This window comes from Passer domesticus, chromosome 3 (assembly GCF_036417665.1).
Source record: "Passer domesticus isolate bPasDom1 chromosome 3, bPasDom1.hap1, whole genome shotgun sequence".
NCBI lineage: Eukaryota > Metazoa > Chordata > Aves > Passeriformes > Passeridae > Passer > Passer domesticus.
The window spans coordinates 23,546,216-23,560,853 of record NC_087476.1 but is presented as its reverse complement, the minus strand read 5'-3'; the positions used below and the strand labels follow the sequence as shown (position 1 = coordinate 23,560,853).

General features: G+C 38.4%; 1 long non-coding RNA gene across 1 annotated transcript; it reads left to right on the top strand.

Moving 5' to 3' along the window:
• The first annotated feature begins 3,447 nt into the window (after nt 1-3,447).
• On the top strand, nt 3,448-14,248 carry LOC135296151 (uncharacterized). Its single transcript, XR_010358213.1, has 5 exons — nt 3,448-3,523; nt 10,149-10,254; nt 10,608-10,668; nt 12,011-12,124; nt 12,733-14,248. It is a non-coding gene; the product is annotated as an uncharacterized LOC135296151 (long non-coding RNA).
• The last annotated feature ends 390 nt before the right edge of the window (nt 14,249-14,638 follow it).

Genomic DNA, 14,638 nt, shown 5'->3' with positions numbered 1-14,638 from the left:
CCCTGTAAATGTCTCTATAATGACTAGCTCACTCAAGCCCTGGTTGTTGAAGGCAGCTACCATAATGCGAATAATAAATAATAATAGTGCCTGTACATACCTACAGCAAAGCCAGTGAAGCAGTACATGTTCCTTGATGTACAGGGATTTTAATGATATGTTGGGTCAGGGTCAGACCTTTTCCCTGTATCACATGGCACTGTGTCAAAGCAGGAGCTGGAGCTCAACTTCTGCAATCAGATCCCTATTTGAATTTTACAAAGTTTAGTGACTCTTTGTGAACCTACCGATCCACTCTTCCATATTTATTGAGTGAAATAAATGCTTTTATGCTTTGTAGTCTCTATATCTCTATACCTCAGTGGTGTTACATACATATTATCTACTCTATTTCCTAAAAAATTAATTATTAAGCAACAGTGGAAGGCATCTTCTAAGTAATGAATTCTGAAATTTTAACACCATATGCTTAGCTCCTATTCTTATTTCCATTTTATTTAAATACCATAACCTGAAATTCATATGCCAGAAAAAGTAGTGAAGATGACTGAACAAAATTTCAAGCAATGTCTGTCAACATTACTTAGAGGTTTCACCCTGTAAGTTCTGAACTCAACACAGTCATTAGAATAACTGTAATGACATTTTCAAGATGCACTGATTGAAGGATTGTGGTTTCAACTGTTTTGAATATGTGCTTCATTAGGCTAAAAGTCTAAGCTGTTAGCATTGAGATGCCTCAACTGTTGTCATCTTCCATGTATGTGCATGCAGTAGTGCAGGGCCTTGAGAAGACTTCATTTTGTAGCCACATCTTGCCAGATGCCTTTAGCATCTATGTTTCTGTGGAATGTTACGGTATTTAATAGAAACTGACCTTGTTTTCAAGCTACCCTAGAAACAGAAAGAAGTAATTAAATTTAATAGAAACTGCAGCCTCTAAACAAAAATACATTATATGTGTGTGCCCATGTACTGCATAGTTAAAGGAAACACTAATGTAACACTAGAATTAGAAAAGCAGTTCTTTAATTTCAAGGGTTGGATTGCCAGCAGTGAACTAGAAAAGGAAATGTTTTTGATACAAGACTTTTTGTATGCACTGGTTCCCTACATCAGACACACTAATTTACATTTTGGAATCATTTTCTGTTCTGATTACTTGCTCTTGCTGAGCAGTGGAGAAAAAACAAGTCAGATTAAAAAGTACAATAATAGAGCTATCTTGCCAAACTCATTGCACTCAGACAACTGCAAGGCTTCCTCCCCTTGCAGTAATTTGACTGAGAATATAACTACTGTGTTGAGATTTATGCACTGGGAATGGAGCACAGAATTATTCCAACAACTTGCCAAAATTTTGAAAGCACAAGCTTTTCAAGTCTAAAGCAGTATTACTGTTGCTTAAATGCCATTTGTAGGCAATAAGAAAACTACTGCTTAATGTATTTGGTTTCAGTACTTTCACTCTGCAGCAAGTGTGTTAACATATAAAACAACAGTAACTGGTCCTCTGGGAAATTCCAGTACAGCAGAGCCGCTATTTCTGGAAAGCTATTTTTATATATGGAACGCTACTGGGCTGTGTAATATTTTGCTATTAGGTGAACACATTGAAAAAATTTAATTGGCATGTGATTTCAGCTGTCTTCTCAGGGGAATAGTGGTAACATTATGTAGTGATTCAGTTCACTGTACCTGTAGAACTGCTGTTAAAGGAAAACCAGTGGCTTGGATCCATTGGAGGAAGACTAATGACTAATTTTCCAACACACAAAACCCTGGAGAGAAACTCCTGAGTACCCTTTAAATGGTGTATCTGCCATTACCCTATATATTTCACTTAAGGAATTTTTACAAAGACTCTATTTTCCAACACATTGTGTTCTATGAATGGCTAGAATTGCCTTGATACAAAAACTGGACCATCATGAAACTAAGTTGTTCTTGCACACCACTGATGTGGTAGACCTATGTGGTAGCTGTGCTGAGGGATTCCTTTTGCTTTGCTGAAATGTTTCTGCCCTTTGGACACAAGAAGAGGATTTACTCTTTCCCTCCTAGTGCAGGGACTGAGCTAGACATGTGTGAAAGGGATGCAGTTAATTTATTACATCTGTCCTAAAAGTGCTTGTGAGAGATGTTTGGGGTTAAGCTTACCTCTGATCCAAAATTCACTGAAAGCCCTTAATTTAAGTCCAGCTTGGGTTGACTTGCAAGACTGGCACTTTACTTGTTTTTTGGTCAAGACACTTTTTCATGTTGAACACAAAGGATAGGCAAGATGCGGTTCTTTGTTCTTCAACTCAAATGAATAGGCTCTAGGATTCAGGTGGATGGTGATTCTGACAGCTTTCAGGACAAAAATGTCCCACATAGATAAAACACTCCTTTAGATCTGATACCTTTTCTCTGTAGTCATTACATTAGGTGAACTGTTATTATTCAGTGAACTGCTGAAGCTATTTTTTCATGTACAATGCCAGGCAGCCGTGCTATTTGTCTCTATTAGGACTTTCCACACCCTAAGTAGTGTGGCCATTTACTCATTGCAGTGCTAATTATACTTTGTTGTGATACTTACTCCCTCCTTGCCACTGTTTTCTTCTTTTTCTTCATTCAAAACGCAAATTTCTCTCAAGTGAAAGATTTATATAAAATGAGATCTGTGTTTTGTATTTTTTCTTTTCCCAAGACCTAGGCAAATAAAAAATATGCTCTTCCCAAATGCAGACATCTCTTCTTAGGTGATCCCTGCTCCTTAGATATTTGCAGGTCTTTAAACTCCCTCCCTTTAAACCTTGCCTTGTGCTGTGCCTCTTGTTATGGCATTGCTTTGCTAACCCCTTATATTTCATTGCTTCCCTGTGCTTATTCTGCCTGCATCACCTTTCCTTAACCCTGTTACACTTTTCTTACAAATTTTTCAGAGCTTTCAGTAGGCGTTCACACTGAGCTATGCACAGAAAGCTCCCACATACAGTAAGCTCCCATTAGAATATCAAGTGTCTGTTCCACCAGAACAGGTGGAATAGACACTTGATATTCTAATGCACAAATTTTAATCCAGTGATGGAGGTTAATCTGAGCATGTTAATTCTTATATGACTCAGAGGAAGTCAGGTTGGATACAACTGGCAGAAATTTTGGGCAGGAGCTCTTAACTGGACAGAGAGAGTAGATTCCAAAGCATTGTTTTAATTGTTACTAGTAACAGCAGTGGTCAGTGGTGGAAACATGGATTTCTTTCTATAACTTGTTCCCACCGCCTACTTGTGGATAGATAAAATGTAGGAGAATAGAGATAGTGGTGAAGGTAATCTGGCCCCTAAGGAGTTACAGCTGCGCCAATTATCAAGCATTAAGAACAAGCCTGCCCTTAATAGGCCACAGCTGGATCAAATTAAGAGGGGTATTCTAAAAGAGCAGGTTGGCTGGTTGAGATGTGAGATGGAGTTTGTTGGCTGTGCAGAGGTGAAGGATTCAGTGCTGTGAGGAGCTGCTCATGAAAATCACTGAGAAGGTATGAAACCTTTGCAATAAGATGGCAACACCTACTCATTATCATGACAGCTGATCCAGCTGGGAATCTTAGATGCAGTAGTTGAACCAAACTATGAGCCTTTGGCCTTGGCCAAGGAGCTAGAGGTGACAGGAAAACAGAGATGGCACAGGAGCAGAAGAGCTGCTGGTAACAATCTGAGCTGCCTTGCTTCATGTCAATGCCAAGCCTCTAACGTGCTGCTGCATAGCTTGAAGTAGAAAAAGAAAGGAAACCCTGTCCTGCTGTCTTAAAACTGTAAATCCTCCAAGAGTCAGATAAGTTCCTGTACTGCCCTGAATTATGATCTGCTCTCCTTGGATATAACTGGTAGACAGGGCCACCACAGTGCCCCTCAGCATTGCCTGCCTGTCCTTTTGTGTGTGTGGGGCAGACACAAGTGGGATGATTTGGAAATTTGGAGAATAGGACTGACCCTCTTAGAGGCCTCCTGAATTTGAGAATAATTTTTGTGTTGCTTGGGGAAATCCCTGCAAGGAAGATGTACCTATCCACCGAGTATCAGATAAGGAGCAGGCTCCATTTCCTCTATTAGCTAGCTAAAGAGTTGAGTGTCAAACATACACTTTCTAGATTCCCTTGGGAAGATGATGGCCCATCATGGTTTACTCCCTTCTGGAGTTGCCCCAGGTTATTCATCCTGCATGTCTTAAGCACCTCTCTGTTTGTTTTCCTGCAATGGAAATGGTCATCTTGGGAAGTGGACATCACATGTCTTTCCAGTGACTATAGAGCAGCATAACTGACTAGCTGAGCTAGGCTTAATATGCTTTTAAGTGTATCTAGTTTTGATTTTTTCCTGTTCTGTTTTTTTTTAAATTTTTTGTTTGTTTTTTTGGGGGGGTTTTTTGTGTGGTTTTTTAATTTTTTTTTTTGTTTTGTTTTTTTGTTTTCTCTCCCCTTGCACTGCCCCCCATCCCCCTTTCCCTTTCAAATTGGCCTTTTCAGTAGAGAGAAAAAAGCCCAGGAGTACTACAGTTCCAGCTATTGAAACCTATCCCTTATCTACCTCTCCTCTGGGAACACTTGAGAAAGGTCAGACCTCCCAGCTTCTGTAACACTGGACAGAAACTTCAGGGATTAATTAAAATGAAAGAATGAAAATCTGCCTGTCCCCAAGTCTTTTTATCCTTATCACCTTTCTTTGAGAAAAGTAGAGGCCTTTGAGAAAAAAATCCTGCCTATTCATGGACTGTGTGTTTTGAGAGGGAAGGGGAAAAAAATGCAAGATTGCTACTTGGAGCAGACTTGACACATTACGCTTTCTAAAAACTTGGAATTTCCACAGTTTTGCTTCCATCGCATTTTCCTAAAATTTAGTAGTAATATTACACATTAGACTGAAGTTTTGCAGATGAAACTGGGATGGTCTCTGAACAGAGTGTTGCTAAAAATATCTACTAGTTTTATGCATATCGAATTCAACTGAGAATGCTTTGGGCATGTATTAATAATGCTATGGTAAAAGTGGAGAAACAGTACATTTGATCAGTGTCTTGGCCTTTGCAAGGTATCATATTAAAGTGAAAGTTTTTGTGTTTAGGAAAATAATTTTTTCCATGGCACACTAATTTTTTCCCCCCGCTAGAGATTTTTTTTTTTTGCAATAGAAGTATGTTAAATAGTTTTCATGTACTAAGGTATATTTTAAAATATGTTAACCAAACATATGCTTTGGGTTTTTTTAAAGTTTGTTTACTGAATTTGAAATTATAAGCACAAAATTTCAAATAAGTATATTGAGAAAAGGACTTTAAAGGTTAACTAATAAACCACAATTTTGAAATAATAAAAAATAATTGTTTAAAGTAGATCCTCTGTAAGGGCATACATTTTGCTTTGACACTCCACAGAAGGCAAACTCTTCCTTTCCTAACAAGGTATTACAACTAGACTTTTCATGAATGTCAAAAATAATTTGAATTTCAGCTCATGTTCTTTTTATTTCTGCATATATTAATATTCCTGAATTTAGATTCTGGTCAATAGAGTTAATGCCACCAATAATAAAGCTGCATCCAGCTTTTGTCAATCAGAGCTAAGAGCTTTCTTCTCTGCTCGAATTGAAGTCTCTTTGCTATCTATTATTAACGTCTATTAGTCTCATTATTAATTCTTTAAAATATTTTAAGTTATAAGGAAAAAATGCCTTAAGACCTTAAGATCCCAATTCCTAAGTTTTGGATCTGAGTTCTACAGATGAGAACTATGCTAAACTCTGGCTCAGACTTATTGTCAAGGGTCTCTCTAGAGAAGGAGGTAAAAGAATAAGCCGTAAGCAGTAGAACAAAACCAGCAGGGTGCCTTTCCTTCTGGCTTCTCTATTGTAGAGAGATCATGCAGCAAATTCTTCTGGCATATGGAGCACACAAAAATTAATCCTTAGGAGGATGTGGGTCAAAGTACTGACTAAAATTCTATGCATCTTAAACATCTTAGATACCACAAAGCCATATCCTTTCGTGTGAGTGAGTGAGTGCTTGGAAAAAGTGCAGATGTTAAAAGTGGTAGGTGCTGCTGCCTATCCCTGGTCCCTAGCAAGGCTCTCCTGTTGAAAAGCAGGCTGAGTTAACATTCAGGCAATACAGTCAAACCTCCACTCAACACTCACCACAGCTGGCTCAGTGATAGAGGCAAGACAGGCTCTTTTGCAAGGCTTTATTCCAGCAGGATAACGCACTAGGTGAACGACAAACCCAGGGAAAAAGGATGAGCCACGTGGAGCAGGCAGCCTATAAAGGGGAAGGGGCAGGGGGCAGAGCTAAAGGCTGGGCAGAGGGGCCTGGCCAGCAGGGTAGGGGGGTGGCCACCAGGGATACCAAACCAGTGACAGGGAAGGAGAAACCAGAGGAAGCTGTGACACCAAGTCCATGGGGAAGACTGTTATTCCCTTTGGGAGGGATGACTCTGTGGTAAGTAGTTAATGTTTCCAGGGCTGAGGGCCTGGGTATTGACCAAAGCGGGAGAGTTCATGGGATGCTACAGCTTGGTGGAAATGCTCTGTGGTGTATACATTCAAGTTAGTTGAAATTTTGTTGATTTGGTTGAATTTGTAGGTTTAAAAGTAAAAACTGTGTCTGAGCCACTGCAAGATTACCCACTAAGAAGTTTCCATCAGGTGATACAAGTTAGTTGTCTAACTAGCTTTAATTAAAGATTTATAACTATTGTTTATACGAACGAACTTTTTGCTAAAAAATTGCATTGGATGTCAGCAGTTGTGTTGATTTCTTGAAGAAAAAATTACTGTGTCAGCTCCTTGATGTATTTTTAAACGTTATTTCTGGTGGGTTTTTTGTCAGTTTTGATGGAAAGTTTTACAGAACTAACCTGAAATTATACATTTTTTTTACCCAGTATTTCTCAGATTTGTGCGAAACAATTTATTAGACCGTTCTCAGCAAACACTAAATTTCGGTTTAAGAACACAGAAAAAACCTCAAGATTTATTTAGTTCTAAAGACAATATAATATTGGAGAGGTGGAACTAAATAAATACGAATTGAAGTTGCAATACATTTTATACAATTTTTCTAAAACGTAAATGTCTGGGCCCAGTTCCACTGCAGTGGGCACAAGTAGATACAAACTATTGCTTAATATTTATGTCACCGTAGTAGTCAGCTGTGTTGAGCCTGCTCAGGACCTGGAAGGTCTCTTATGACAAAACTTAGTCCTTGACAATGAAAATTGGAGAAATTTTAATCCTCTACACCTAGAGTGGCCTAGGTTCAAAGGAGCCCTAAAGATCATTTAATCCCAATCCCTCTTTCAGTGGATCAGGTTTCTCAGAGCTCCATCCAGACTGCCTTTGGACACTTCCAGGGATAGGGCATCCACAGATTCTCTAGACAACACATTCATTGCAGTGTTTCACCACCCTTCAAGTAAAGAACCTCTTCCTAATATTTAATTTAAACTTACTCCTTTTGAGTTTGTGGCCATCCCCTCTTATTACTGTAAAAAGTCTCTCCTCATCTTTCCTGTAGGCTCCCCTCCTGGTACTCTAAGGCCACAATTAGGTCATCTTGAAGTCTTCTATTTTCCAAGCTGAACAATCTGTAGAAGGCAAGACCAAACACCCCCCCCCCCCCCCCCCCAAAAAAAAAAAATAAATAAAAGAAACAAAAAGAAGTTGAAAACTCTCTCAGTTGAAAAGTCTGTTTGTTAAGAGAGCATGGTCACCTTGGAGGATGGTTCAGGGAGACAGCACTGGCCATAACAGGTGCTCTGGGGACCTGCTTGCCTTACATAGACAGATAACACCACAGGGAGGAACAGGCTGGTCCCAAAGCTTTGTGTCTGGGTAGGAAGCTTAAAACTGGGAAATATTATAAGTGACATCTCGTATGTTTTTTATTTTAAGAGTAGGTAGTAGTTTTGCTGCAAGAAAAAGGAATCTGATCAATTGTCCCAATGTTCTTATATGGACAGAAACAATCTACTAGTTATTATTACAACCTGATTTATTAACCTCACCCCGCAAGAATCCATCCCATCTCCAACAGATTAGAGACGGGCTTTTCTCATACTGGAACTCTTTTAGTGTAGTCTTGTGAGGTTGTATTTTTCAAGGAGTAGTCAAGTTCTGTATGTAATGTGTCTTTCAAATTTCGCCTCTGAGACTGAGTTTCTAAGATATCCTTTTTTAGAAAAAGTGAGTAGAATCTGCCTCTGAGCACTCAGGCTGTCTCTGTGGACTTCACCTGGATCTCTCAAGAGATTTGCATTTGCATTTTTAGGCTAGAGTGAAAGTAAGGCAAATCTCTGGCCTTACAGAAATTTACAGTTATGCTGCTTGTCTCTAGCAGCACCTTTGCCATGCCATGCTTTAAATTTTGTTAGAAATAAGTTATATGATTGCATTCTTGCATTTACTGCTCCTGAATTTCCTCATAATGTTTACTTAGAGATATCAGTCTAAGTGAAAGCCGTGTTCTGTTTCTTTACAGAAATATGTATTTGAAATAAGAACTTTTCCAGAATCTTCTAGACCAGAGCAATGCTAGTAGTAAACAGATGAGAACCTTTCATCAGTGTCTTTTTAGTTTTCATTTTTTATGTTTGTTAAAAGTTTTCTTTGGTTGTAGATGAATGTCAAACAGAGGGAATAACTGTGGTTTAAAGTTGGAGCAGATTGTATGACACAAACTTTTAAAGAAGCAGAAGCTGCAGAATGAAAAGCAGATATTTGGAGGAATGGTGCATACACCTCTGATTCACAAAGGGTTTAATTTGTCATAGTTCAGGTGGGGCTAAACTGCTTTCAGGGAATTGTTTGAGGTCTTTGCATTTTAGAAATATTGGCAATACAATACAGTTTTTTTTAATTCCTGTGTCCATGACCTGAAGAAGTTCAGATACACCAAATATGTGGATTGCTGATGCTACATAGTAAATAGACATAAAACTTTTATAGACATAAAACCTTTATTTTCCTTTAACATCTGTGGAATTTCTGTGTTTGTTAGGTTATTTTCTCAAGTGACAAATCATTCTGTCAATATTTTTAAAGTCCTAATAAAAGAGTGTATTGATCCAAATCAACCCATGAAAATTTTTTTGAATTTTGAAGATCTTTTTTATTATTACCACATGCAAATAAACTTTTTTTTAAAAGTGTGTAAAAATGGAATTGAGAATGTACTCTATATCCAGCTAATTTTCAAAATCAGCATTATTTTTTTTGGTAGAATTTTGATAGTTTATCAAAAACTCAAAAATTGAGAAATATTGCAATGACTAGAAGTAACTTCTAAGAAGTCTAAATATTTCCCAAAATCTGTACCATACTTGTTGATTAAAACTTGAAGTTGTTTATCTACGTTTAGGAAAAATGTAGTGAAAGGTCAAATAATGGGGTCATTTAAAAATTACTTTCTTTGATATAAAATTGTCTTTATAAACTCCCCCCAGTTCATTAGTGTTTCTTTACTATCTATTTTTGCAATTTTTCTGGCACAAAAATTAGTTTTGAGAAAGTATTACCCGTTGAATGACTATAAATGAGAGACAAAGTTTGACATGGTAATGGAAAAAGAACAGTTTTGTTGATTTTTACTGCAGGGTCTATGAATATTTGGGATTCTGAATAACATCGAAATGCTGTGCAAAAGCATATAGAAAATGTAGTCTTGTGGTCAGGAAGGTTAACTTTGTTGTACAAAGACTTGCACCTCTCTCAGACAGGCCAGGGGATCTGCAAACTGGAAAAGATTGAGAAATACCCTTAGCTCTACAGAGGAAATCACCTTTTATTGTGCTGTCTGAAGTTGTTTTAACCTTACTCTGCAAACAGATTAGAAACTTTTATAAAAGTAACTAATATCACAGTAGATTTTAGCTTTGAAGGAGATTCTAGTTTGTAAAGGAAAATTAGAGCTCACAGTGGTGGGGAAGGGAATTTTTGCTGTTTATCTCAGGTAGAAGAGTCCTGAAGGTGCACAGTCAAATACATGGGGATTTGGTATATGCTCATTTGTCATTTCATGTGGGTAGCTTTAGTCTCTAAAATATTTATTACTTAATCCAAAAAAAGTAATAATAGTAATGGTGTAACATTTCTCTGGCTGTGTTCCCTCTGCAGGGTAATTACTTGTGAGGAGTGCCTGGGGATACGCTGGTCCCAGCTTGAATCTTTGGCTGGAGAGAAGATGATGAAGATGGTTTTTACCTGAGCTCCAGACCCAAAGGTATTGTAGAAATATTTGACAGAAATACTCTAAGATTTCAATTCTCACACCCTTTAATTACAAGATTAATAGTTTTCAGGCTAGCAAAAGTAACTGAAATGTCACTTCTAGTTGTTTGTACACTCATTCATTTATTCACTTGGCTAACTAACTTGAGCCAGGTACAGCACTTCCAATAAAGCTAAAGTTGTAATTTCCTTTCTCTGTGGTTATAGTCCCTTTGAAAATGTACAGTGTAGGCTGGGAGTGATTCAGCTACCTCAAACACTTATACTCAAAATGTTCTGTAGAAATACAAAGCCCATATATCAAAAAGGAGGGCACTACTTCTTAACCAGTATATTTTCCAAAAGGCCTAAGTGGGACACAGCGGAAGGAAATGAAGGAATTCTGTGAATCTCCAACATGTGACAGGTGAGTCCCATTTTGGTCTCTGGTTTGACAAGGTGTGAAGGAAACCCTTCATGATGCTGCTTTTTAAACCCTCAGGCAAAACTATGATTAACGGGTAAAAAGAAGAAATTTGAAGTCTTTGTATGAAGTAGTACCCTCCAGAGCTAAAGATGGCATGTACTACTAATAATAACTCACATTTCTGTTCACAGTGACCTGAACGATTAATATGCTGAATTGTTCATGTGTTGCCTGGAAAGCACAGTCACTGTTTTACACACTTCATATCTCTAGGCTGTCCTGTTACATGGGGATAAGTTGACATTTTGCTCCCACTGAGGGGTGCTCCGATGCCACTAATGAGCAGACATATGCTTGTTTTAGAAAACCAGGCCACCATTACTCAGGTGTAAGCCCAGAATGACTTACACAAATGCATTTGTTAAACAACTTCCTTATTCTTTCCAGTTCTGTATTTGTTCCTTGTGGCAGTGTGTATGTGACATAATTGGGACCTGCTTAGTAGGAGCAAAATCCCATCTATCTCAGGCATCTATAATTGGTTTCTGTCCCACAGTTTCAGAGAAGTAGCTCATCTGAATGATAACCTTTTCTTTGCCACTTAAAAATGTAGTAGGAGAATAAAGAAAAATGGTATCTGTATCATATATTGAATAACAGGTTAAAAATTTCAGCACTGAAAATAACATCTTCAGGATAATTTTTACCCAGGTAAAAATGTTAATAGGATTGGCAATACTCATTGTTGCAGGCTTTTACAGTGCCACCTCACCAAGGCCATAGGAGTGCCAGAGTGAATTTTCAATAGACATAGTTAATAGTATCCAACATGCTTCAGTGGCACTACTCTGAAGAGCAGTCTGTAGCTGTAATAACACAATGGATAGGATCAGGGGGATCAATAGAACATTTCAATAATGAAATCATGTCACATTCAGTCTTGAATTCGAATTGCATCCATGATCATATGCAAGTATAGGCATTATGAAATCTTGCATATCCTGTGGAAATTGACTACCTTATCAGAGATGGTTGGGGAAATCAAGTGTAGCACCATCTGTCTGGTCAGCCCTTAAGTTAATCAACCTTGCAAGTCACTATTGATGAAATCAAGCCTTCTAAGGAGTTCCCAATATTCCATGCAACTAGTCACAAAGGTATATGGGATGCCCAAGTTCAGGCTCTTCTCAGGACAGTGGGAACCTGATTGAGTTATGGGTGTTTTATATCTGATGGGGAAACTGCTGCACTGAGTTTTCTTTTGGATCTGCACTTACCAAGGTGCTGAGGCTTTGTATCTTCCATGGACGCTAACTACATGCAGGTCTTCTTTACACTACAGTGCCAAACGTCTGTCAGAGACTTGTACTGTAACAGGTTTTAGAGTATAACACTGCACAGCTGATCTTGGCAAACATCTCAAGGCTGAAGACTTGTCATTTTGCTGAGGTCGCAGGTAAGCTTTTGTACTGTTCTGTGAGGGAGAATAATGTGTTGTGTGTAGAGTGTTTCATTATCACATGGAGGCAGAAAATTCCTTCTGGGGACTTAGAAGCTGTTGATGGGTGGAAACATGCTGTGTGAACAACAGGCTGTGACCAACACATTAACTTGATATTTTCCTGCTATTGGGGTAAGACATTTATGAGAAAGGAATGAAGTAGCTATGCTTTTAACAAAAAAAAAAAAGTACTAAGCAATTTCAGAACTAATAGGTACTATACTACCTGATTGGTTGGGCTTTTTTATTTCTGGAAATGGGGATGTTTTTATTATGATCCCTTATTACAATTTCTGTTTTACCATTTTGGCTGCAGATATTTCTAGAAACTTTATTAGCAGACAAAGCTCATGTCTCAAATAACATAAAAGCCTGGAACACTGAAGTAAGGAAGCATAGCACACTCTGGAGGGTGATGGCAGAAGGGAACTGGAGGGTAATTACAATAAAAGCAAGCAGTTGTTTAAGCTTTGCACAAGTGATCTTGAAGCATCTGGAAATTTGTCTTCATAAACAAATAACATCTGTTTCTCTTCGTTGTTGTATAACATAACCTTTTGTAGTGTTAAGGAAACTTCAGATGTATTCCTCAACAAGTAGTTGCCTGATTTTTTCAATGAAATAACCAGAAGTGAACATAGAAGGAGAATATGAAGAAGCAATAGCCATGCTAACTTATTCCTGGAGAACATCCTTGATGACATTCAGAGGCAAATATGCTCAAATTGAAGCAGTTTGTGCAGGAACATAGCCATGTGCTGATCAACATAATTTGATAAAGTGATTTGAAATGAGGCATGGGCGTGAATGAAGAAACATCCCATTGCTCTTAGCATAAGGAGCTGGTCTGTGATGAAGAGGCATCTAGTTTGTTATTACTTCTGCTACTAAGGTCTACAAACTCATAGCATTGAAAATTGTATTTCAGGCAATGTGTCTTTGGTAGCATGAACACAGGTAGACTGGAATGGTAAGTGAGAATGCAAGTATGGTTAACTGGAGAAAAGCTTTTTCGATGACCTTCTTCTTCTGCTTCATGGATCTCCTTGAGCTGCATTGTGACTTGGTCACTGTCCCACCAAATGACATAGTCCAAAGCTGTGTTTCCAACACAGCTGTCTCATGACTGGCCTGAAACAGCAAAGCTTCCTTCTTAATGGTTTCAGGAAAATAATGCTCCCCAAAAGAGTTTGGTGGAAAGTTGTTGAAAGGTAATATATCATCAGATCTACCACAGATTGCTCCAGGATGAAATTGAATGTGTTAATTATTGTCATTTGAGAAGACCATTTGACAGTGGAAAGAAAAAGGAATTTTAAAATTTTAGCGTATCTAACCCATCCTGTAAGATTTGCATGAAAAGTTCAGTTTGTTTTTAAGGATGCTGGTTATAATGTATTTGGATTGTTGATGATAGATTAATACAGATTGCTATTTTGAAATGGAAAATAAGTTGATCTTTATGTTCTGGGTCAAATCTTGTATGCAAAATCCTAACTGATCAATCTGGAGAATGATATTCGTGTTCACCTCTGTGCCTTCATGTACTAATGTAACAATTACATCGCACTCTTTTGTATAACTAGCGTGTTTAATGCATCTCAAAAATGCCTTCTCATGCCAACAGGTCCTTCAGCAAAGGCAGTCTGTACATTTCAAAAGTCAAAAACAATTTATTTAAATGACCTGTAACCTAACATGTTTTGTGCTGCTAGAAATCAGTAAGTCTGCTCTCCAGCTCACAAAGCCAACACTGAAGTTTATTTTAGGAAAACATGGTTTGAGGACAGTACTTTAGCATGACTCATAATAGAGCAATGTGAAGATGTTTGACACTGTGGATGTGTATCCATTATGTTGATTTTCTCTATGCATGTTTGCATTAATAGAGACATTTTTCAAGTATTTTGTTTTTGCTTAAGCAACTGACCAAATATTCTATAATACTGGCAGACAAAATAGTCTATAAAATTCATTCAGTAGCTGGGAGAAGTCTCACAATCACTGGCACTTGTTCTTGTGGAGGATTTGAATTTACCAGATGTATTGTGGAAATACAGCACAGCAGAGAGAAAACAATCCAGGATGTTTCTGGAATGTATGGATGAGAACTTCCTGACACAGCTGGGGAGTGAGCCAAGGGAAGGGTGCCCCTCTGAGCCTGCTGTTTGTGAACAGAGAAGGACTGGTGAATGATGTGGTGATCAGAAGCTGTCATGTGCAGAGTGCACATTGCCCTTCTCGGGACACGCTCCAGCCCCTCAGTGTCTTTCCTGTCATGAGAGGCCCAGAACTGGACACAGCACTCCAGGTGTGGCCTCACCAGTGCTGAGTAGAGGGAGACAATCACTTTGTTGTCCTGCTGGCCACTCTGTGGCTGATATGGGCCAGGATGCCATTGGCCTTCTTGGCCACCTGGGCACTGTTATGATTGGATGTGGGGCTTTAGGTAAGTCCTTGCCTTTTGCC